At 39.2% G+C, this 26,461-nt stretch overlaps 1 protein-coding gene and 2 long non-coding RNA genes across 4 annotated transcripts in view; 2 read left to right on the forward strand and 1 right to left on the reverse strand.

Moving 5' to 3' along the window:
• The window catches only part of LOC140685066 (uncharacterized), a 33,451-nt gene extending 17,099 nt beyond the window's left edge, over positions 1 to 16,352 (forward strand). The window contains exon 2 of the long non-coding RNA XR_012058243.1: positions 17 to 16,352. This is a non-coding gene — a long non-coding RNA (uncharacterized lncRNA). The remainder of the gene's footprint in view (positions 1 to 16) is intronic.
• The window catches only part of LOC121470728 (uncharacterized), a 129,769-nt gene that overhangs the window by 50,845 nt on the left and 52,463 nt on the right, over positions 1 to 26,461 (reverse strand). For both annotated transcript variants that reach the window (XR_012058242.1, XR_012058241.1), the window contains exon 1: positions 8,874 to 26,461. This exon is cut by the window's right edge and continues 52,463 nt beyond it. This is a non-coding gene — a long non-coding RNA (uncharacterized lncRNA). The remainder of the gene's footprint in view (positions 1 to 8,873) is intronic.
• Positions 1 to 26,461, forward strand: part of SHISA9 (shisa family member 9) — a 176,591-nt gene that overhangs the window by 35,415 nt on the left and 114,715 nt on the right.

The raw sequence follows: 26,461 nt of genomic DNA on the forward strand, positions 1-26,461 counted from the left end.
AATAAGTAATCTACAGTCATAGAACAAATATTTATTGTGGAAGGGACCTTCAGAGGATATCTGGTTTGATCCTTTGCTCAAAACAAGTCTAAATAGATCAGGTAGTAAGAGCCATGACGAGCTGTCTTGAGCACATCACGGGACAAAGATTTTCTAAACTTGGTGGGAACCCTCTTGCAGAGCAGCATCTGCAGCTTGCACTGCTCCATGAGATCCCTTCAGAGATGGAAGATATCCTACTTGCTCTTGCTGAATTTAATGAGGTTCTGCTCAGACCCTTTCTCCAGCCTGTCCAGGTCTCTGAAGGGCAGCCCCTTTCTCCAGTGTGGTCCCTGCTGCTCCCAGTTTGTGGCCATGCACATCCTTGCTGAGAGGGCACTCCACCCCTTCTCTTGCTCACTGCTGAATACATTAAATGACATTGATCCCATTGCTAATCCCCGAGGGACCTCACCATTGGTCACAGTGCTTTGCTTGTAGCACTGCAACCAGTTTTTCACTCATCCCTATCTCATTCTTATCCCATGAATTTGGTTTTAAGGACACCATGACAGACTGGGTCAAAGGACTTGCTGGAAAATAAATTATACAACATCCACTGTCCTCTCCTTCTCTACATGGCTGGCAGCCTTGTCTGAGAAGGAGCCAATGCCCTTAAAAGCTGTAACTTTACCAAGATGAAGCAAATAATCATTTTATTGCAATAAGTTGCTACTGTTTCACTTGCATTCAATAAAAAGGAAAAAAAAAAATCTGACACAGAATAAATTCCTAGTAAGTTGAATGTACTTTAGTACTACATGTTAGTGGCTTTGAGTATATATAAAAGCTACAGAGAGGTTTGTAGTAAGAAATATCTCCCTGACTGAAGAAAGACAGAAGCAGCATTTTATCAAATATAAAAGCTAACCATGAATCAATTAATTTCAGACTGTTATAATGGAGGGAGGTATTTTGCTACTACTGTGTAAAAATTATTGAGTACTTTATTAAAAGGCAGATAAATAACATCTAATTTCTTTTCTGAGGATATATAAATAGGAAACTCAGTAAAAAAACTCAAATCACTGTTAGTCTTTGGGACTCATTCTGTAAAGTGCTGAGCAAACACTTAGTGAATGAAATGTGCCTCAGTGAATAAATTTCTAATTAGAGTAATTGAGCTTTGATAACTGCTATGTCATTAAACATAGATTGGCCTTAAACTAATTGTATTTGCATTGTATTATGATTTTTATTAATTAATGCATTAATGTTTATATTCTACAAACTCTTTTGAAGTAAATTATTAAAGTCTGTACCACTTAATCTAAAGTGAAATGCACTTTGAATACAAACCTGGCATGGCACTAGTAGAAATGGTTCTTTAAAGGAATAAGGTGGAGATCTTCCCTGTCTGTGGTTAAGAAGGGCTGAGGACAGGTGGCTGTGGGCTTTTTGGACTCCCTCCCTCCCAGAGCTCTCTGCAGCACGAGGCGAGGCTGGGGGGTTCCTGCCAGCTCAGCAGTCCTGCCGTGCCCCCTAAGCTGCCTCCTCTCACTGCAGCAGAACCACCTGCTGGCCCAAACAGTCCCAAAGTAAGAGGTGGGAGCTGCAGTGGTGCAGGTCGCACCCTGAGGAGCTCCTGATGTTCCTTTTGGGGCACAGGGGTGCACTCAGTGCTGACTTGGAACCCTCCTGTTGTGCAAATCAGGAATGCTCCATTCCTCAGTGAGGCCAGGTCCCACTGCCCTTGGCTAGGAAAAACCCTCTAACCACCCAACAAACAAACAGCACAGTAACCTCCAAATGAGCCTAATGCAGCTTTAACCTGACAGGGAACCTGAGTTCAGAATAGCTGTCAGCAACTATTTGCTGTGAGAATTCCATTTTACACAGAAAACCTTATTTTGGTTTTTGGTTCTGGCCTTATTTAATTTCAGTTCTATCAATAGACAGTAGTCAACAAATCATTTCCTAAAGCCTACTTTCAGGAGCTGGCAATTCAAAATCCAAGTAGACTAAAATAAAATAATTGATTGATTAATTATATGTCAGCTGACCACTAATTTTATTTAATAAACCAAATAATCCAGTCTTCTGATTCATATACATTGGATATTCAGTAGCTTCCTATAATTCTAGAATGGAAGGCAAGGATATGAAGATTACTTTTTTCCTAAATAATTCTTAGCAGCTGGACTATCTGAAACTCCATTTGCCAGACAACAGCTCGTCTAAGAGCTTGCAATGCCTCACATACTGCAAGACAGGTCTTCCTGCTTCTCTGCTGAACACTTACTGGTGTTCAAGTATTTCTATTAAGCCTTTCAAGGTTAATTCTAATTTAATTCATTAACTGATACCACACTAGGACTGATATTTGAACTTCTAGAAATCAGGAGTCTTTCTTTTTGCCTAGATATCTACTGCATGTGTTCTACACAATGTCAGTAGTTCTCTGTAAACTCAGACCAAAAATAATCCTCTGTGGAAGTGAGCTTTATCTCCAGGGTTTGGATCAAAGCTGAATGTGAATTTCTCTGGAACTCGGGCCTTGCAGGGAGGTTTTGATTTATATTCACCTGATATTCTCAACCATGTGTGAGGAGATAAGGTTGGTTATTACTGTCACAAATGATAAAACCAAAACAAGAGAATCTCATGAAAAATCAGTGCTGTACATTTTTAACTTAGATGGGAAAAATTCCAAACAATTAACATCTTTTATTTATTTGCTATACTAATTTTACTTGCATAGTTTAATTTACTGTCTCAATATTTTTCACTTTGAAGCTTTTTTACCCTTTTATAGTGAAACTTCACTTATTCAAGCCACTGAAGAACTGAGGGGCACCCATACCCCAGCTCCCTCTGACTGATGCAGTCCATTTTAGGGATGCAGGGACCTGTCTTGGAAACCTCAGGGGAAGAGTAGAGGTGGATATTCTACTTAGCAGGTCTGATGCTTTTAGGATCTGTTGAAGTCATAGTGCAATTTACTGCTCTGTGCTTGCACCTGTGTTCTTTCAGCATGAGCTGGACATCCCACAGACTTCCTACTTGACTTCCAGAGATCTGAAAATCTAGGGTGATAGAATAAATATCTCTTTTTGTTAGATTATATTTGCCTGCGTCTCTAGGAACCTCACTGGGTGAATTGCCAGATGGATATTTGTGTATAGATAAAGTGGTGGAACCATCAAGTCTCCCAGCATTTTAAGTCCAGTGGTATAAGAATACCTTTCATTCCTACTGAAAACTCGGGTTGCCTTCATAACAAGGATTTCTCTTCAGGAATTATGCTCTACATTCCATTAGATAGCTTTAGGTAATTTTAAATGGGAAGCAACATAACCAAACATCATAATGTAGTTTAAGTGTAATGACTTTTACTTTTTGTACTTTTGACATTTGGCAATTTTTTAAAGTGCTGTTTGTCTATGACAGTGCCAAGAAGTTATTTTTCAAATGAATCTCTCCTCTATGCCAGAAACACAAAGTGTTTACTTAGTTCATTACAGTATGGATGTCTAAGTGACCCTTCATGTGTTCTTCAAATATGCAAATAGCATAATCCTTATACTTAAAGAAATATCTACATATCCTATTTCAAAATAGAAATGTATTCTTACGCAGCCTCATGAAAAAAAATCAAATCTCTCCCTACAGTGTTCAGAATAACAGCTCTTGTTTTTACACAATTGAAGTTGCGATTAAAGCAGTGCAGGAAAAACTGTGACAAACAGAGCTTACACACCATAGATGTAAGAATTTTATCACTTTTTCATCAGGAACAAGGCTAAACACTAGGTATAATTCACACCTGATAACAGAGGCAAAATTAGTTATTTCCACTTGCAAAGGGGCCACAGTAGGGCAAAGGGGGAGCAACTGAATGAAGGAATACTGGGTGAAAAATGTGCTGTAAACAGAACTCTAGAGAGGAGAGAATGCAGGAGGAAAAGCTCTGCCTTGGTGTCCTGCCAGCCATCTCCTTCCACAGTCACTTCTACAACCCTTAGGCAAAACCACAAGAATTCTGCTTTCTGGAGTACATAAGTATCTATTAGCTAGATGACCACATTTCTTCATAACAAATAAAAACCTTCTATTTTGAATGATAGTTTTAACAATAAAATTGGAAATGTAAATGGTCTAAACAATATTATACAAAGATTAAAGGTGACAGAAATATATTCAAGTTCAGCAGATTTTCTTGTGGTGAAAAAAACCTCTGTACAATACTTCAAGTGCTGAATAAAATATTTTGTGACAGAAATTTCCTACAAAGGAAAAATTGGAGGAGGCATATTTCCAGTGTAGGGTGCATATATTTGACATACTATAAAATTCACAAGTATTTAATTGTGTTAGTAAAATATATTCACTGAGTGCCCTGTGGCTTTCAGCCAGTGTCTTGTCTGATTAGGCTACTTTGAGGTAAATGCTTCAAAGTCCCAGGCAGCCTTTGCTAAATGGTTACAATCAGCCACACCTGATGATTCCCAGTGACTTCCCTGGCTGGAGCACTGAGTGCCTTTGGAACATGGAGCCCGTTGGGCTTTGCTCACGCTGGAGTTGCCCTGCAGGAGTTTGCTCACTGCAAAGGACATGAGGACCCAACTCTCTGCTCTTGCCTCACAGTTGAAATTTGGCATTAATTAAGGAGGGGAAGCTATAGCTTGTCAAACAAAGCTAATTTGAAGGCAATTTGGTTCACAAGCTGGATCATCTGGTAAAAGCTGAATTTCATCTCACCTTTGGGCATTGCACTTTGCGCATGTCTGGGAGGAAACAAGAACATAACAGCTTACAAAGAAAGTCATGTCCCTGCCCATAGATTTCCTGTCTTTTATTAAATGTGTCTAGAGTGGTGGATTCAGATGGATTGCTTTGTAAATGTAATTATTTTTTCCTATCAGTATTAGGAAAGGAAAGTAAGCAGGATTTATGAGACACTTTAGAAGAGGATTTGAAGCAGACTGATTAGCGTATCAGTCTTAATTATAATGTAAACTAAATAATATGAAATACTAATCTGTTGTTTTCAGACCAAAGAATCAATACACAGACTGGAAGTTAATTTTTTTCCCTTCACTTATGTCAAGAAATGAAGACAGCTTTATGTAGTTTTAGGGTAGTTCTGGAATTTGTCAATTAAATTAAAACGACCAAAATACTATTCTTCAAAAATAAAAGCAAGAAACTTCAGAACTAAGCACTTTACTGATTTCTTAAATTGAATTTTTAAATAGAATCTATTTTCCCCTTGCTTTTTCCAATGGTAAATAAAAAGCATAAATAATTTAATTGCAAACAAAATTAAGGAGAATAAATTTGTGACAGATTTATGAATGCATATAATGGCTCTTAACAAAATATTGAGCAGTCATACTGAATTAAAACCCAGATTTCCTACATGATCAAAATGGACCATCCAGAAATATTATTGGGGTTTTTTACTTTTCTCATCCTGGATTCCCTTTTCTTATTGACACTATGAAATAATATCCAGAAATCTCAACCCTGCAGAAGATTCTGATTCAAATGGGGAACTTGGTGCCCAAGGAAGATATTCTCCACACCTTAGCTCTTAGACTTGCAGCCGATTTTTTACTCTAAGTTCAGGAATGAAACTCTTTTCACTAGAGTTTCTCCTTGGCACTGAATGCAAGTTTCAGTCCTTTGTCCCAAGGATTGTAAGACTTGAAGCTATGCCCCAAATATGATATGGTGCTCTTTTTGCTCTCCTGGCAGACCAGTGGAGCAGGGAGCACCACCCTGCCTGTGCTACAGAGTGATTGTTGTCAATGTGCAGCAGAATTTTGCACAAAGAGAGCTCAATGTTCAGGTTTCCAAAATATAGTATGTGGACCAGGAACTGGTATACTGGTATACAGGGGCTGGTATATGATATACAGGATTTCACTGTGGTTTGCAGTGGTAGAGAAAGTGAGGCAGAATAATGGAGGCAAGCTGCCAAATAGGAAAGCAAAAATTTTCAGCATAGACAAAACCCTTAAGCCTACAACTCTACCAGTAAATGGAACGACCTGAGAATAATTTTCTGCCTTGAGATCAGTGGGATGGCCAAACCCACACCCACACAGCTCAATATTCTCACAGCCCAGCCAGAGTGGCACATCCAAGCTGCTGGTGGGGCAGTGTGTGTCCCCCAACACGCACAGGCATGGGGGCTGGTGTGCTGCCCACGGCAGCTCTGTGCAAGCTGTGACCACTATGAACAGAGGAGTCACACTTCAGCAGAAAGGAAGTCCAAGAAGATTTTCACATCAAGTCAATTTTAATCTCTTCAAAATTTTGTGTGGAATTTTTTTTTTTGTTACCATGGTAAACAGTGTCTCAGGGCACACACACACAGGGGTCCAAATTAACCAGAGCCAGGGCCAGCACAGGCCCTTGTTGGGAGCAGCTGGTGCAGGCAGATTATTCTACCAACACCAGAAGGTTTTGTAGCTCCCACTGCCCTCTGGGGCTGGCTCAGGACAAGTCAGGGAGACCACAGCACTGAGGGTGCCTCCTCCATCCTGCTCCATCCTTCCCTCCTCCCATCATGCTGCTGCAGCACGGCCTCTCTCAAGGTCAGCCATCCGGCCTCCAAAGCACTCTGGTTTTGTGACTAGGATTTGGCATTTAAATAGCTTTTATTTAATTTTCAAGGCAACATTTTTTGCTTTAACTCTTTAAGTATCCATTACTAGAAAATGTCAGAGACAATCTACAAGGAAAAATATAATCTTTATTTCCTCTTCCTGTCTCTCCGTATACATGGTCAGAGAAGCATTTTTCTCTGTATTCTTGTCTTATACAGGTTGGGGTTATTGGTTCATTTGTTCAGCCAATTTTGCAGAACTGTCCTTGGCATTCAGGGACAAATGATTCTTTCCAATCAGCAAAAGGGAGACAAAAGGGATAATCCAATACAGCATTAGATTTGCAAGCAGTTCAAGGTCTTACAAGGCTTAAAGATATTTTTTTTTTTTTTTTCAGAGATGTAGAGGTTTCTCAAAGAATTATATAGAACATTCTAAATTTGAAATAACAAGTTATAAGTGTGGAGACAGTAGAGCACAGGCAGTACATGATTTCCTTTCAGATTCTGATGACCTTGTAACTGTAATTATGTGCAAACAGTCCATTATTGTTATGTATTAAAGACAAAAATTGCCTCTACATTCCCTGAGTGCCAAAGAGAGTTCGATATACTTTTATAAAGGACTTGGAAACACCTGTACTTTGATACAGTTCCAAATTCTGAGTTCAAGTTGTTGAAAGAAAATATGTCAGTAAATTTTCAAGCTACCAGCCTTTGGCCAAGATAGGTCTTAAGAAATAAAAAATCCTTTAAACAAAGATGTAGATGCCATTACTGATGTACCAATAGATACAATCTATTTTGGTTTTTTGGGGTTTTGTTTGTTTGTTTGTTTTTTTGTTTGTTTTTGCATAGCAAAGAATTTCCCTTAATTAAGAGTGAAATACACCACTGAATTAACATGAAAACCAGAAGGAATTACTTAGGAAAATATACAGGGCGTAGGCCTGAAAGTATCAACCATCCATTGGCTTTTGGTGCTCAGCATTTCACAAGGTTTGACCAGGACTAAATTAATCCCTTGCATGCCAATGCCTGCATTATGTCACTCCAGTTAATAGATGTCATCCTTTAGCCTGAAGAAAGGCTGAAAAGGATTGCATCATGTGGAGTGAGAGTGAAAAAAATAGCTTAAATCCCAATCAGGTCTTGAAATTAAATACTTTCTCCCTCTCCTGCCTGCCTGTTAGCATCTGCAAAATTTTCTTTGAACTTCTAAACATAGAGAGATCAATTTAAAGGCAACATAAACAGAGGTGGCAGGCAGTGCCTGATCTTAATCTACTGGAGTAGCTGTAGCTCACTCGGACAAAACTCCTATTAATTTGGAATTTGGTGTGAAAGAGAAGAATTGTCATTGAGATGGCATTGGCTGCTGGCTTGTGCTGGTGGCCAGTGTAGGCTCTGTGCATCAGGGATCTCTGGAGGCAGGTTCAGCTGGAGCTGGATCCCTTCCCTCCTGGCAACACAAACTGTCCAGACACAAATCAAGCCCTCCCTGTCCAGACCCTGTGTAGTCCATGAGCCTTTGTCCAATACAGCAAGGTCCCCATACACACACACACACACACACACACACACACACACACACACACACACACACACTTTATTTTAATACTTTAAAAATAAAATGTTGAGCCTTCGAAATATTTTTAAGGCATCAGTATTAAAATGAAACAAAATAAAGCACAAGGTGGGAGTGGTGGGAGGTTTTACCTTCCCTTGTATGACTCCCTTTATGAATGAATCTTGCTCTTTTTCATACATTTATTGTCATAGTATAAACCAACAATAAACCTGCTTAACAAAAATCTTAGCCTTCATATCAAGCATCTAGAATTCTATGTGTAAAACAACTGCTTTCATAGAAAAGAAGAAAATTAGCTAAGTGGTTTTATGTAACTTAATTGATTTTTGAGAATTATAAACAGAGAGATGTGTAGAAAACTCTTACACCTTTTTCAGGACTGCAAGTTTGAAACACAGAAATATGCATGTATGAAAATTTTCTGATTATTTGAATTACACATTTGAATGTTTTTACCAAAACCACTGAAATATTAGAATAAAATAATTCTTTAATACACATTGTGTGAGGTAGATGCAGCATTTTGAGGTGTTCATAATTAAATTCATTCCAATGGCCTTACTCCAACACTTCTTGTTAGCTGCGTGTTTGAAGTTCTTTGTTAAAGGTAGACCTAAACTGGAATTCTTTGTCTAAGAAAGATTCATCCAACCTTCCATTTGTGAATTAAAATAGATCTTTACTTACCCCTTTCTCTTCTGAGTGACAGAAAATTCTTGTTTCTCCTTGTGAAGAGACTGGTGTCAGAGAAGTTTCCAAGGAAATAAAATGGTGAGCTGAAAAAAAAGATGCCTTGTGAGATAAAATTCATAGTCAAGGGAACAATACAGTTTTCAGGTCTCCTGTATTACCCTTTTCAGGTGAAAACAAATCTTCTTATACCAAAAATAAGATTTAGCTACTGATCCTGAAAAGAAATATGAAACTAAGGATGCTTTCAAAGAGCCATCCATACTCTATTCTATAAAGTTGCTTTGCAAGCACTTGCAAATGTGACTAATGTTTAAAAATTCCCTTTTAATGAAAGATTACTTGTTTTAAGTCTTCTAAATATTAGACATAATAAGAATTTACCTTTATTTAAGAAGAGGATTTAAAATACAAAGTACTACTTTTACCTAAGGTTTCAATGTACAAGTTAGGCTGCTGCAGAGAACTTACTGTGGCTTGCAGTTTGAATCAGAACACACGTGTAACCTTGCTGTGCTATTCAGTTGTAAGAATCACTTCATGACAAATGTGTCCAAATTCAGAGTCACTGCAAATAGTGTCTGCAACTACTCTGGAGTAATTTTCAGTTAGAAGGTCACATCCCCTCAGAGGAGTGAAGCTCTTTCTATCAAGGTTTACCATTTAATATTGAACCAGAGATTCTCTCTGTGACCTATTTTAGGAAACACAGAGTACAAGTATTACAGTGCATATACTGAAGTCTTTCATTCCTATTTTTGAAGTGCTTATTATTCTGATAGGTTATTGCAATTACATATTCATGAACGAACAATGTAACTTTTTCTGACTGCTACAAAAATTCCAGTATTTACTGGAAGTAAGAAAGTTCTAGAGATCACAATTGAGACAGTTCAAAACTTGGTCTCATAACTATCACTATTAATGGTCAGAGTTATGATCCATATCACATAATGTTCTTATTTTGAATCCTGCAGGTGATTTAAGGGTTTTATGGAATTTACAGAGTTTTGATGCATTTCATCCTTTGTTTCCATAGGATAAATGCAGAGCTGTTTTCATTGCTGATGGCAGTTTTTCCTCAAAGAAAAATTTGCTGGTTTAGTATTTGAGTACAGTCAGTGGTTTTAGACTGAAGGGTGAATTTTGCCTTGTGAAGATGGAAATTTGTTTCATCATTTTTAAAATGTGTTTTTCCTGGATAGCCTGTACATTTTGAGTAGAAGTCTTAACAAATTCTGGATGTGAATTCACTTGATTAGAAATCTGCTAAGGAGAGCCAGGTGACAATTTGATATTTGAACTCAAGTTACCTTTGTGAAAGCTCTGTCTTTTACACAGGCAAACAGAGCTCATTCTATTATTTACCACTATTTTTCAGTCCTGGTACAGGACTGAAAACAGGTGACTGTAGTATTTCAGTGTAGGCCTATCTATAATTAAAATATACTTGCAAGTAATCTACTCTGACTGTGCTGTAGTAACAGCTGTCAGATTGAGCAGCACTTTGTAAATCACCTTCTGTTTAACGTGCAAGTGTTAGGATTATTTATAACTATGCCATATAAACGTCACAATGGATGTTTGGTGATTCACAGATGATAACAAAGAACATACTGTGGGACAGACAGAGAAGAGAAAGCAGCATTTTTTTTAGACAGAACCATTTGGAGTTCTTCACTCTATTCCAGATCAGTCCTTAAGGTATCAGCATTGCCACTGGATGGGATTGCTACTCACTTTGCCTGAAACCCAGCTCTGCTGAAGCCAGCAAGAATTTTGCCTTTGTTTTTCTAAGGGCCAATCTTTCACTGATGGCTTTATGTGACAATTAATACATATTAATACGCAGAACAATGGAGTGAAGATTTAAGTCTGGTGGTTTTGAATCAAATGCAGTAATTCCCCAGGTTTTATCTCCCTCTGAACCATCAGGCACTGCTCATATGATTGACTAAGTGATACATACGCTATTTCACTAAATACATTGTAGATGACAGCAAAAAACTGGCCTAGGGGTTCCACCAGCCTGAGGGGGAAAAGGCAGGTTCTGGCAAACTCACCTGAAATTGTGCAAAGCAAATATCTCTAATGTGACAACTGAGATCTCTTTAATGATCAGGATTTTTATAAAGTTAGCAAAGATTAAAAAAAAAAAAGTCTGTCAGAATATCCTAGGCAAGAAAGTCCCACTCTGTTCAAAGCTTGATAAAGCCCAGTTTTCCTCCTCTCAGCTTTTTGACCAGAGAAAGTATTTGCTCTGTCACATAGACCGACACCACTGCCTATAGAGCCAACCTGTAAATATGTAGGATAACTCAGGACAGCTGTTTCCTCAGACTTTCAAAATATTATCTCACTGGCTCCATGATTTTATGTTGCTGATTTTCAGGGAAGGGAATTTACAAATATATTTTATTTTTAATCTAAAGGTCTTTGGTTATGGTTCCTGGTGACCTTAAACTTCTCTCCTGACTGTGGCCTGTGCTTTGTGATTGATGATCATCATAGGCAGCTAAAACATAATAATTTTAAAAGCACTGATAAGTCTAATATTACTTCAGCCATATTGAATTGGCTGGAGATTGAAGCTCTGATGAACATGGGAAAACTTTCTCCTGGTTCCAGGGGGCTCTCTCCCCTTCAGCTGTTTGTGATATTTGATCGATTGCCTCACTCGGGAATGACTGAATCTGTCAAAACTGGTCAAAATTAGATTTGCCCAGAAGTTTATCCTACAACTTCAGCAATGAGCTGGATTAACTAGATCCATGGACCAAGATTTTTACTGGATCTTTTAGGGAGGAAGGCTTGTGGACTGGTTTTCCCATACTATGATAGTAAATATATCTACGTGTGACCCCCAGGCACCAACTCAGAGCAAATAAGTTAACTCAGCATCCTCAACCCCTGACCTGATAAGCTTTCTACCAAATCTCTAATAAAAGGTAATAAATAGAACCATGTATGCATGTGCTGCTTTTTCAGATATGAAAACTTTTCTATTAACAGCTAAACCTGGTCCGCTCATGTGGAACAATAAATAATTATTACAGAAATGAGGAATTTCTGCTTATTGGTCAATTTTAAAAAATTGATCCTAGAGAGAAACATAATTTTAGTCTCCAGGCTCCTTGTCATGCTTTAGTCTTGTATAGCCTATGTAATTCAAAATGCAAAGCAGGCCTACAGAGAGGGGTAAGGTAGCATAGCAAATGCAAAAGAAACAGAAATAAGATTTTATTTAAAGGAGTAAATATTTATCAGTTACAAATGTTTCTAACCAGTACCACATGAATATTTGCACTTTAAACTCAGCAAGGTTATAATATTTTGTGACAAGCATTGGAAAAAAATTGAAATTCCTAGCCATTGAATGAACTTAATGAATTCTCTTTGGTTGACAGTGGTATTTTGTAGTTACTCAAGATTGCACTGTGGAAGATTCCAATGGCAAAACAAATACGTAAGCCAAAAATTACAGGTGAAAAACAAACTTGGTATTAAACCTACAATTCATTGATAGACATTAAAATTTTCTTTATGATTGTTATGTAACAGAAAAATCTACTGCTACATCCAGACCATTTTTAAAATTTCCTTTCAACTTCAGGGCTGTTTTTTTTTTTTTTTTCATTTACCCTTCTGGTTTACTCCTGTTATGTAGCAGCTCTAAGAGAAATCATATTACAATAAATTCATCTTTTCAGAGTACCCCTAAAATGTTGTACTAGTAGCTGATGCAAATCTATTCAGCTTATGTGGCATAAGTTTAATTGCTTGTTGAAATAATAGCTTGCTGTTGGCTTTGACCAGCTTAACTATTGCCTAAAAACTGCATGCTAAAAACCACTCCTAAAACAAATATAAGTCCCATAGGCTTTATAAAGGTAGAAACAATCAATCAGATCCTCATAAAGTAGACCATCTAAATGTTATATTTATTTAAATTCTTCACAGTCTTTCTTTGAAATGAAGAGACAGTGTCCACATATCCTTCACAGTTCATTAATCTAACCAGGACCCAGTGGCATATTAATCAAAGCTCCTGAAAGGAATGCTGTCTGCAGCTGACTGTAGTGTACACAAGTTGTCTCATTGCATTTCTTTGGAGAAGCACATTTATCCAGCACAGTATCCTTAAGGATTTAATTGCTAACTTAGGCATCCCCCACATTTGCCAAAATAAAAACACAAAGGGTCTTTTGTCCAGAATTCTTTTGTTTACTGAAGGTAACTTTGTTCTTGAAGAAGAAAACCAAAACAAAACAAATTAAAATTCTCTGTTGCATTTCTTTAAATTTCACCCAGGAGTTAATTGATACCTTCAGTGGGCTGGTGAAAAAGAGATGAGCTGGAGACACCTGCTGAACAGGTGTCTCACAATTAAAGAAAACAAAAATGACTATTAGAAAATAAAGCTATTTGTACAGCTTGATAATTTAAGAGTATATATTAAACCATACAACTTTGGAGTGTACCCTGGCATTGACAGACTAACTATCATATAGAGGTTCAGGAAGAATAATGATAACAGATGCTTTGGCTTTGCTTTCAGCACTTTGACTGATGGCTGGTAATCAATACCACAGCTGCCATAGGAGGTGATGCCATTGGCTGGCTGTTCCCTGCTTTTTCCATCTTCAGTAAACAGACTTTTGAAGTTGCATCTTATCAATCATACTTTAATCACTGTTTTGTGTTTTATCAAGCAACAGATATTGACATTGGAGGTTCTGAATTTTTAATGGAGTTTTAATTCCTGGGAGTTCTCTGCAGTTATCATAATAACAATACTTAGAACTAGACTTTAAAGATACCCTATGCACGCTTTTAATTCTTGCAACAGCATGTTCCAGACTGCACCTACTTTCTTTGGTTTCAGAAGTGTCCCTTTCTTGTCTCCTCTTCTCATTTGGAAAACTTCACTTTGCTGCTATGTGCATCTTTCCCAGGACACCAAGCCAACAGTCTTGAGCAAGTCTTGATACCAGGCATTCTTCAAACTGGTTTTCTATACATTAAGGGCACAGTTAGTGTGCTTATGTCAATAAGACTTTTCCAATGTCTTATAAATCCCAAAAAACCATTGCAAGAAGTGCTATTTTTTGCCAGACTTTTCAGAATTAAATATAGGTGTAAAATTCAGAATCCACTTGGATAGAAAGATAGTGTTTTGGCACAGGTGTTACAATACTAAACTACTAAAGTAAAAACAAATGCTAAATAAGAAAATACCCCACCAGAGGAGAATTTTGATGAAAGCTGCTTCTCTGACTTTGAGCTTCCCTCAGCTGCTAGAGACTGAGGGAGCCCTGCACCTGGACCCTGCAGAAAGTGCCCTCCTCACCTCCTCGTGATTCACCTGGGGCTGAGGCTTTGAACTGGACTCAGCCAAAACCTCTTGAATGGGAGGACTATGAGGTCTGTAGGCAGTAATTAAACCAAAATAGAATTGGGCTTCCTTTCATTTTATTGAGATTTGAGAGATACTGGAAGTGAGCAGAGTCACAAAACTGAGATACAACAGGATAAAAAGCAGTATAAAAGCTATATGAAAACAAACCTGCAGTGTAGAAATAAGGTAATATCCAAGGTGTTTGGGCTCTTTTATCTGATCTTTAGTCTTTATTCAAAGAACATTTTTAATTCACCAAAGGCTCCATACCCATGTTCGACATAATAGGGAAATTTAGAAACTGAGAATTTATTTTTAAAACATACATATTAAAAAAAATAGAGCATATATAGGTGCAATTCTTTTATAATTTCTTCAAATCTTAAAGAATCTCTGGATTGATATCTGCAGGCATATGTTGTATTTTAAATATTTTCTGTGATTTTCCCTTTAAGAACAAAAACAAAAAGGGAAGTTTAAAAGAATTTTAGTTCCTGTGTTGCTGGGATTAAAGTTTAACATGTTCAAATGATGTACAGGCCAATAAAGTCTGGTTTGTAGTAAGAATAATTGAACAGGTTTCCATGTTTAAGCTAACTGAAGAAAAACTCCTTTCTTTTCAGCTCCTGATGAAAAAATGCTCTTAAATTTGGTTCCTCTGGAAGGAGAATTAGTAGAGCAGGAGCCTGCAGCTGTTCTGAAAAGCAGCTCCTGGGCTGCATTACATTGGATTTGTTTGCAAAAAGACAAGTAACAGGATCCCTTACACTTTTGCCTACTCTGCTGCTTTGCATGTATAGCATAATAATGGGTGTATATATCTCACCTCTCGTAGATTTTGTAAGTACCAGGGAGTGCTGTTCAGTAAATGCAATAAAGCAGGAGGGCAGAGAATGTGGACAAGATCAACTCATGTTTTAGTCACATGAATGAATCACTGTTTTCTTGGCAGGGAATTGCTAATCAGGATTGTATTACAGAATTGTTTGGTGTTAACCTGCATTGGTAAAGAAATAGACTTGTTCTACCTGCAGGACAGAAGAATGGATGGGTCAAGTAACCCTTTCCTTGCCTAGCTTGTGTCTTTGAGGAGCACTTACAGCCCTGGCCCAGCTCTGCTGCTTCTCACTCTCATGCTCAGGATTCTTCTTCCTCCTGCACCCTGCCAGATGAGGCAGACAGCAGAGGTGTCTGGCACCCAGGGAGGATGTGCTGTGCCCTTTCTCAGTGTCCCTGCAGGAGCTGTGCCTCTGAGCCCACAGCTGGCCCACGGCGTTCCTGCCTCCCGGCACAGCCCCCCTGGGCCAGGCTGTGCCTGTGGGAGCCCCTGCAGTGGCCAGGGGAGTTTGGGTCCAGCCTGCTCTGGCTTCACCCATCAGCCTAAAGAAAGGCTGGAAAACCTGGGGAGCAGCACCATTGCTTTGAAATATTTATCCATGGAATGTTCATAGAAGGGACTCTGTCAGCCAAACACTGTGTGGTATATGGAAAGAAGACACTGTTTTCCAACTCATGAATCATCTAATGAGTGCTGGCATTTAACTACTGGGAAATAAGCAATCCCCCAATCAACAAAAAAGGTAGATAAATAGCAAATATTATTTAAAAATCACATCAAATTTTGACACGTTGAACGAAGAAATCTGTGTGTATGTGCTACTGTATTTTGTTTACCTGTGTTGTTATATTTCTTTAGCATATATTTTTCTGTTTATATGGCAATGCGCTTGTAAACCAGAACACAGATTTTACCCAACTGCTGAACAGAGATTCCCATTAATTCATGCTAATTTTTTTAAAAATCTGTATTTCAACAGGATGAATTTTTGATATGGCTAGCAGTAAATTCTCTCATATAGCTTTTTTTTTTTTTTTTCAATCATTACCTCTAGAGTTTTCTGCCTTTCAAGCCTGCGGTTTATTTGTAGTTACTAATTTTATCTGCCATAAAATTTACCCTTAGGTCCTCTGCACAACAAATGTCTTGGGGTAATAATAAAACCTAACCTGATTCCCTTATCTGAAATGTAAAATATTGATGTTGCTCTACTGTTGCCCACAAAAAAAAGAAAGAAAAATGAAGGTCAGTCTAATGGAAACAAATACTCAAAGGAGATAAATGCTATGTTATGCCAAGGATTTAGTCACAGACAAACTCCAGTTGCTAACTTTTAAAAGTAAAAATGACTGAGGAAGTATTCCTAATATGTAAGCAGTAAGTTTTACTGCTCTTCTTCCCAATTCTAAGATAGTTTTTCTGGTTTTAAGTTAGTCCCTTTGCTTTCAAGTATCAGACAAATCAAATGCAGGCACTTAGAATGCCACACTCACTCTGAAACAAACAATGTTACAGAGGCCTGGAGATAATAAATGCCTGTTTAGGAATTAGGGCACCAGAAACTACTTGCCAGAGGTAAAGTGGTCTGCCACAGACAAGGGAGATTTAAACATGAGTTTAAATTACTCACAGAGAAAGCCTTGGACTCTTGTTTCTGACTCTCCTTATGTTGCTCAAACATGAACACTGGAACTCAAATGAGAGTTGGTCTCAGCTCAACCTTGAATTGCCAGTTTGTTTTGGGGTTGTTTTTTTTTGTATCCTTACTGGCTTTTCCCCCTCTATTTATCCAAGAAAGATGTTTAGAAAAATTAAATTAGAAATATCTTAATTTCTAAGTTGAAATGATAAAAGTATTCTTTCCTCCTCAAAGAATCCTCTAGAACCTGACCTTGGAATATTTTGGCCAAGGAATCCTTTTAGCTGGTACCAAGAATTCCAACAGAGGAAGGATCCACTCTTCCTCACAAGCAGGCTGACATGTTTCACACACTGAAAGCTGGTTGAAAGTGCACACAACTCAAACATTCCAGTTCTTAGTCAGTATTGACTCTTTTGTGCTGTTTTATTTGAGGTGAAAAACGTTTTAGAAAATTATTAAGCAGTTGGATATCTATTCAGGAAGCTTTTCATCAGAGCTTGCTTTTAGGTGGTCCATCCATGGAACAGCCAAAGCCACAGTTGCCCAAGGCAGCAAACTGGGACAAGAAAAGAGTTGTGTCCCTCCTGTTCACTTTCCTGCCCCAGAGCTCTGACAGCCAGGAGGGCTCTGCTCTTAACAACGTGGCAAAGATTTGACAAACTGATGTGTAGGCCACAGCAGCCACCACCACACAGAAAGCCTCTCCCTTCTCAGGGGACAGGACTAAGACCTTTAGGAGGAGGCAACAAGTAGAGGTTTGAAAGAGGATTTCCTGCTGGGCAGACTGGAGCTTCCCTGGAGTTTGGCCCCTCCACAGCGCTCTGGGACTTGCTGGGAGCAGGGGACACTCTGGAAAACTCACCCTGTTGTGAATGACCACACGAGCTCTTTCTGGCAGTGGATTCCAAATGTGTGGAGGGAGACATGGGGCTTCATGGAGGCCATGTGCATCTCTCTCCCAGAGGCAGGATTTGGGATCTGATTGAGAGCAGCCGCCAGTGCAGTTCCCTGGAGAGGGGACTGCAGCAGGGATGGGGATGGGAACCTGTTGTGGACACGTGGCCACAGCTGGTGCTGTTAACTCAGCGTCCCAGCACAGCCTTTCTGGCTCCCTCTCTGGTACCAGACGCCACAGAGTAGGAGCAGACGTATTTCCTCCTGATGTCATTTCCAATTCTAATTTCATAGAGCAGCAAAGGGAGCATGTATCAGAGGAAGGCTCCTCCTGTTACCTCCCACCCCAACATGTGGGTTGGTACGTCATCCTTCAGTTTCTTGGGAAGGAAAGAGGAGTATGCTGGAGATATGCAATACTGGCTTTTGTATTTTAATTTTCTTTTCCATGGAATGTCTCTTGGGATCACTGAGTGATTAGCCACAAACTCTGGTTGATGATCCCTTTAAAAGCAGTTTGCTGTGCTCCTCTAGAAAACCAGACTATCCTTCAGGCAAAAGCAACATATACAAAATATGATGTATTTGCAAAAAATGTGCCTTTCTGTCTTTGAAGCTTCCTGTAATTACATATCCAGGGAATTGTTTGATGTTTACATTTTCAAGTATATGACTGCTTGTATTTAGCATAATATTTTTCATCTTTTGCCTTTCTTGTTTCATTTTTTGTGGTCATAAATTAAATTACATTATGTTGCAAAAAGAATGAGGATTGAGAGCGAGTCACAGCAGGCCTGAAACAAGAGGCCAGTAACCAGGAAGACACTTTTAGGTGGTGGCCATGTCCCCTGAGCCTTCCAGAGGAGATGCCAGCTGGCTCGCTCCAGCAGCTCCCATTCAGAAGAGAGCCTGGCTATTTCCCATGATGTCTGATGCCCAAAGGGATCTGACTAGTCTGACACCACTTCTTGGGGAGCAAAACTGGCCAGCTGCCACAGGCTCTCCCCCCTGCAGCCAGACCAAATGTCTCCTGCTCAGTAAAGCTGGCTTTGGGCCCTTGGGTTAAATTCTTCTCTTGGATTTAGAAGCATGGATTCTGAAAACCTTAGTTGGTTTCAAAGTAGATATTATGGATTTACACCAGCTTCCTTGTGATCAGAAGCCAAAGTGAAGTCTAGAGTACATAAAATAAATCCAGGCTTTTGATCTAAATTTATAAGGTTGCTCTAGAAAGCCTTCAAAAAGATTTATCCTCTGGTCCAAAATACATTTCTGTTGACTTTATCCTTGTCAGCCATTGGACAACATCCTAAAAATCTTTTTTTTGCCCCTAACACAACATTTATTATTTACATAAAATATGTGTACATATGTAAACAGTACCATGGAAATAATTTCTACTATAAATCTACTGTCTTCTTTAAAAAAATTACTGTAGCTTTCTGACTATTCTTGAGCTCATTTACTGCTCTCACAAACACTTTATAAAAATTTTAACAGAGCAATTTATACTCTTTAGGTTGGGAGTTAATTTACTTCACACAAATAGACTGTTACTGCAGCTTTATGTTTGCAGACATGAGCCTGAAATAATGAAATCTAGGAACAATGCACTGACATCAGTGGGATTTGTGTGTTTCTGCAGGCAGAATTATGTTGTTAAATTTTGAGCAATATTAGTTTATACATTTTGGTTGTCAATATCTTGGACAGGACAGTCGAATTAGAGAAGCTTAATGATGCTTATTATAATTAGAGCCTTTGAATACTTAAAATATTCTTTAACTATTTTAATGTATTGTCTGGAACAATTCCTGCTTTTTAAATCAGATGCTTAAATGGATGGTCAGCACATGTGCTGTCTTATGCTATGGTGGCCATCAGCTGATTGGGACAATATTTAGGGCTCCTGATATTTTTGAAGGGATGTTATTGGTGTGTAAGTTTGCCTCTTATTAGGGCTGTTTAATTCTTCTTTGTGAGTGTGTTCTCAACTGCCAGCACTGAGAAACTTCAACCATGTGAGTTATGTTTTCCCTATTCTACTTCAGGAGATTTATTTTCAGCTAGAGAAGGCTTTAGACAGAGTCTAGCTCAGCAAAAAGGTGGGGAAAAGACACAGGAAATGCCAGTGGGGATGGGGAAAAGTGGGAACTCGAGGGAAGGAAACTAATTTGGGAGACATTACTGGGAAGGGGAAAGGCAGCCCAGAGGAGTGTGGAGAAAGGTGTTGTACTGACCAGTGAAATCTGTGTTAAGAGAAGGACTTTAAACTGGAGTCCCGGAAAGTGAGCTGACAGAAGTAGAATAGAAACTAGAAATAGAAATAGAACTGGATAAGGAAGTAGAGCCCATGCAAGCAAGTTTTTGGAGGGATAGGGCAAACCTTGGAGGTGGTTTCTAGGACAACTTGCTGCAATACCTTTCCATAGATTGCAGTGAGCTTTACTTCCATGTAATGCCCTGGAGAGTCCTTATTGAAGAGGGAGAAGTCCCAGTGGCTGGGAGCCTCTCCTGCCCCCAGAGTGTTTTCAGAGGAAGGATCCGCTCTTGCAGTGACCACTGTGCTCCCCTGGCACACGTGGGCACAGCCTGTCCTGTCCCTGCCCTTGTGCGTGTCCTGCTTGTTTCACTGCTCCCTAGCCTGGCCTTCCTCCACTAAGGGTGAATCTTGCTCCAAACGTTCCCAGTGGTCTCAGAACTGGATTCCAGAGGGAAGGTCTCAGCAGTGAAGGTAAGAGGCAAAGAAGGTTAGAGCACAACAGGCTTTTCCATGTCCCTTGTCACAAGGGCCCCAGCCCCATTCAGTGCTGGTATTATGTGTTTTCCTGTTCTGTGCTGATGTACTTACCTTTCTGGTAACACTTCATGTAGCTCATCAGATTGAGCTCTAGGTGAGCTGTGGCTTTCCTAACCCCAGCCCTGCAAGCTTGGACAGAATCTCTTTGGCTCAGCTGTCTCTGCTTCCATTTCTTGCATGCCTCTCTCCTTTATGGTTGTGTTTATCAGGAGCTCCTTGACCAGCAATGTATGCCTCCTGCTGCCTTTTTTTGCTTTTCTCCTCACAGAAGTGGACCATCCTTGAATTTGGAGGTGGTGATCTTTGAAAATGAGGCAGAGGACTTACTGGAAAACAGATCCTAAATGTTAAATGCTGCCTCAGAAAAATTACATTTTAGCTCTGCATCTGTCAAAGGTTTCCTGTCCTTCTCTCACTAAGTGATGCAATTTAACCAAATTTTTCATTGCCATTTATTTATTTTCTAGGTGTCTGTCCTGAGCTGAAGTTCAGATTGACAGAAATGCTGAGCACTATTTATTGCAACCGAGATGAATAATTTGTAATTTGAAAATTAAAAGATATTTTGTTTCAAGCACCATATTCAGAGTATTTCAGCAGCACCTCCACATTGAAGGATACTTTTGACCTTCATCTCTGTGTGCCGCAATTAAATGCCATCCCTTATCTCACAAGACTTTGTGAAGTTAAATTAATTAGTCATTGTGAAGCCCTCAGAGACAGCAGTGATAAATGAGACAGAAAAGTCTATGCAGGAACTATTGCTCTTCTGAGACGGTTCAAACAAACAAGACTGGTGCCACACACAGCATAGAAAGTGTGTCAGAAGGTTCTGAGATCTCTGTGAGACCTGTTCACTCATGGCACTGAAGAAGGCCAGGGTCCTATGGAAAAAATGCTGAGAGTTTATGGAAGGTGTATGCATAAGGAATACAAATACAGCTAGCAGATAATCTTTAATTTTGGCATTTCCCAATTTTTAAATGATTTTGCAAACTTTGAAGCATTTCTACACATTGTTATGGCAGTGTATTCAATAGCTCAGCAGAACAGGTGGTGATATCAGAAGGGTTTGTTGTATGTCACAGCCCTTCAGTTTTTCTTTAATTTGCGACTCATATTTTCATTAGTATGCTCTCATAATTAACACTCAGAAGGTTTGTCACTAATGAAACTACAAGTGTGTCTCTGCTGGAATAAGAAACGGTCTCATTAGGAGTAACATGTTTCTTAGGCACAATACCTAACTCACTATATAGTTAATTATCTGTGTTTTTCTCTGAAGTGAAATATATATCTTAAATGGTCTGTAATCACACATTTCACTAAGTGCATATCTTGATTACTGACAAAAACCACGATGGAAAACATCTATATTGCAAGGAAAAAATCCTATTTTCATTAACATAATTGAACAGGCTTTCTATAAAATTATGGTTGTGAAACCACTGCACCTTTGTCACATATTTTGTTATGTTCCTTTATTTTCACAAGTTTAGAGCTTGGCTATAAGCCTAAACTAGAAAATTAAAATGTGAACACTCTCTCTTGCTATCTTTCCAAAAATCAGATTTTCTAATGCCAACTTTTGAAGTTCCAACCACACAAAGTTATCTTCTTTCTAAAAGATGTAACATACCCTTCTGATCCAGTACTTGACATTCAGACAGCAAAGAATTTTTGCTTCTATTCGCTTCAAAGAGATTTAAAATTAATGAACTTCACAACTGAGAATACAAGATATTTGAAATTTTGCTGTGGTTGAAACCCAGCTGAAACCATGGAGTCAGCATGTTTTTACAGAAAGATGAGGTGAAACAAATGGGATGAGACAGTTTCCACATGCTGCTGGACCTTTGGCACTTTTCATGTCCATCAAAACGTGTCTGACACTACTGTGAGCTTGTTCCACAGTCAACTTGCTCTGCTAACCAGGAAGCTGCCTCTAATCTATCTGTTGCCACAACTGATTTAGTGCTGTCCCCTCTTCCTCTGTGCTATTTACTTTGTGGTATATTTTCCAAGAGTATTTGTACCAACTCTCAGCTTTCTTTTGTGGAGCTTAAACTGTTAAACTCTCACAGTCTAGACTGTGTGCCTGTGCTTTTGGGAATGCCCTCTCTGCATGTCCCCTGTTTTGAATTCAAGATTTTGATATGGATTTCCACAACAATAGTGTGGTGAAAGTCTCTCAAATACTTCTCATAGCATTGATATTTCCTCTTTTCCAGCTGTAAATCTGTACTTGGAAACACTCTGCTACCTAGTAAAAGGTATGTTTTCAACAACAGTGGCATTTGAAGGTTTATAGGTATCCTAAATTTGACACATCTTTTTGCTCATCTGCTACTCCATCAGAGAAGAGGACATTGGGAAACCTTAAAGCAAAACTTTCAGGAACACAAACTGTATGCAGTGAAACTCTGAACCAGATCTAATTTCTTCTCACCAAAGTCAAAGCACCTCATTCTCATGGCAAAAACAGCAGGAAAGAAAACATAATCATATATGTTTATAATATATAAATATTCTGTAATATTTAAAATCCCTCTGAAAATTTATACTTAGTGGTTAATAATGGTAAGGGCAAAATTTTAGAATGGAGCCTACAGAAAGCCAGGTTATCACTGCCAAGTGCATGGGATGGGAGCAGGATTTACATTCCATTGCTTCTGTTAAACTTTGGGACAGCAGAAACACACTTAGCACAGCTCCCCAGGCAGCCTGGACATGGTCCACTCCCAGTGCCCAGCAGCAGTGCCCCTGCCCTGCTGGCAGCAGCCTGGCTGGGGGCTCTGTGAGGTCCTTGTGCCTGAGGAGGCTGCACGACTCACTGCACCCCTTCCCTGCCACCTGGCAGTCGCCACCAGGGGAGGTTTATGCTTTTCTGTCATTTACACACTGAAATCTATTATTCGGAATTATGACAACTGTCAATTTCCACATAATTAAAGAGGGCTCGATGTAGCAGAAAAAATGAATGTTTGCACTTGTGTTCGCTCGTCTCTGCCCCCTCCTGAGAAGCGAATATTTAATTTCACCAGATTCTTTATGAGAGAAAAAGTGGTACTCAGAGGCAGTTGGATTCTGAACCTTCAAGTTTAGCATGACAGAATGAAAAATAATTTTTCATTAAAGACAATAAGTATCTGGTTGATGTGTTGGACACTTCAGAGTCTGAAATACTGTTAAAAATCTAACCAACCAAGGGAGGTTTCAAGAGGAATCTGTATATATGGTGTGCTTCAGTTGATGACAGAAATAAGTCTTTTACATACAATGTCAAAGAATTCTGCAGCCTACACAGACACAATGAAAAGCAGGATGATCCTAGATGACATTTTCAAGTCTGTACCACTATTCAGGATTACACAATCATTCATTTGACTTACGAATTACTGAGAGGTGCAGAGATGAGAAGACCGAAGAAAGCGATGAGGTCTTCACAGCTGTCTAGTTTATTAAAAGTACCAAAATAATGTCTGAAAAGGTCATACAATTAAGAGAACCAGAGAACAGTGAATTTAGTGATAAAATTGATTGAATTTTACAAGCCCCTAGGTGCCTTTTAACAGTTGTGAGAAACAGTTTGTGGGGGCTTTTAGGAATTTTTAATGAATGGTTACCACTATTTTTTTTCATGACAAAAACTACACATCTTGTGGGCGGCAAGGGCACAGTCCTGTCTTCAGGAAAGAAGTCTAAATGTTCACACATTTCTTTCATGGGAAAAACCCAACCCTCCTTTGCAAAAACATTTTGTTGCTATCAGCAGGTTTTAGTGAATTTTGTTGAAGTCAGTGGTGATTTTGTAGAAGTACTTTTTAGTTTGGTCAGTGCCATCTGTCAGGGAGTGCTGGGCAGCTGTGGATGCTGGAGAACATGGACTGGGCAGTGCCCTGTGGTGGAGGACACACTGCTGGCCTCGCTCCCAGGGGTGCAGGATGTGTTTGTGTGAGATGATCAGAGGGAGGGTCCGGTTTGTTGTGTTGATCCAGTGTTCAAATGCAGGGTTATCCCAGAGGGTGCCGATCCTGTGGTCTGTACCTTAACATCCCTTTTTCAGTTCCCAGTCTTTTTACCACCCACTTCCTCTGCCCTGGTTTCCTCCACAACACTCATCTAACCACTTCTTTCTCCACTGCTTATAGATTGACTAGATCCATCCCAAATTTGTCCATTCTGATACCATTACCTGTGTTTTTCATGGTCTTAGTGATGCAGCTACCTTGGTGCCTTGCAAGATGTCACTCCCTCAAAGGTCTGCAGAACACCTCCCCAATTATCCATGAAGTTGGGCCTTCTGTTCCGTTTCTCACAAAACTCCCCCTTCACCACCTGTGAAATCCAACCTTCCTGCATGCTGCTATCTGTAACTTTAGTCATTTTCTCACTTTCTTATCAATCATGTTCAGCACTTTCTCATGTAATGTCCAGTAATTTTCCACATCTTGTTTCCTCACCTGACCTCAGGCCAGGGCTTAGTCAGTGACCAGTTATTTGATCTAATGTTGATACCCCAAAATAGGTTTTCCATATTCCTTTTTCCAGTCCTTCACTCAATCCAGATTGATGATCTTCATTTTCAAATCCCATTACATTATTTACCTACAAGCTTCTTCCTTACATACCTTTCCTCCTGCTCAGCTGATCCACTTGTTCCATTGCCTGGGGATGTTACAGGATGAATATTTCATCCTCTTTACCTCCTCCTGTCAGTCTGTTATAATCTAAACACACTTGCTGGTCTGAAAGAAGTGTAGTTAACCACAAAGACTCCAGCAAAGAGAGGAGTCCTACTGTCAGGGGGAAGCAAATGCAAGTGCTGATCTCAAGAACAGTGACATAACCTGAGCTCTGCCTAGGGCTCCTCCTGTCTGTTCTTGAGGACAAAAGTACAGACTCTGAGGCAGGGAAGAGATTATATTGATTTAAGATTAAAATTCAGGTGTCCATCACCTGAAAGCACTTTGAACCCCCCCTTTTTCCCCATAACTGTCTAAAATTAATGTCTCTTCAGAGGATTTTGAGTTAGGAATCAAAAAATGGACATATCTAAAATAACTTGGGCTTTAAAGATCTTTTTAATAACAGTGAAGTGTTACAGACTATTCTCATGTACTCCCAGCACAGTGCAGGACTGGGACACCACAGCATTCCACAGTCCAGCTTTTTGTCACTTTGTATTTACTGTCAAAGCTGGATCCAACCAGAGCTGCAAGCCTGTGCTGTGCTGAGCTGAGCACAGCACTCCAGCAGCAAGGAGAGGATCTGCAGAGTAGGAGGAGGCAACACAATGTGCTTGGAAGTAGATGTCATCCTGATGGGACTGCTTGGGTAATTAAAGTGAGCAGGGAGGCTGAAGTGATAATATAGGCATCAGGATGACTCCAGTGAATCTGAGATTGTTATATTGTGTTGGGATCCATCTTGCAATTTTCTCCTTTTCAGTGCTCCCTCTCCAATTTTACAGCATAGCAAAGATTTGAGAAATTAATTATTCAGTTTTCATTAACTTCTTTGGCTTGAAAGAAAAAAAAAAAGTTACTTTTGGATGGTCTGTAGTGTTGTGGGTTTTGATGATTCATAGCTTTGAGTATAGTTCCATACAACCTAAATCTCAACATTTCATGTACAACCACATATTTCATTCTTCCACCCTGCACAAATATGATTTTCTTGGTTTTTTAGCACACAGTGCACTTTTTTTTCCATTAAGTGTGGATTTACCACTGCAGCACATACTTATGTCACGACAAAGTGGAGTAGCCATGGGATGGTTCTGTCTCTGAATAGAGGAGGCACTATCCTACTTTGTCATTAATTATCCAGAGCTATGAGAACATCCCCTCTTTTTTTTCAATGTTAAATTTTGTTATATTCTGAACAAAACCACATTAAAACCCCCACTCAAAATGCAAAGTATTAATGCTCTCTCTTAAATGTGCTTGGAATTTCACTACCATGAGCTTGATATCAGTTAGGATCTCTTATTACTATTCTTTATTTACAT

This window comes from Taeniopygia guttata, chromosome 14, assembly GCF_048771995.1.
Source record: "Taeniopygia guttata chromosome 14, bTaeGut7.mat, whole genome shotgun sequence".
NCBI classification, from domain to species: domain Eukaryota; kingdom Metazoa; phylum Chordata; class Aves; order Passeriformes; family Estrildidae; genus Taeniopygia; species Taeniopygia guttata.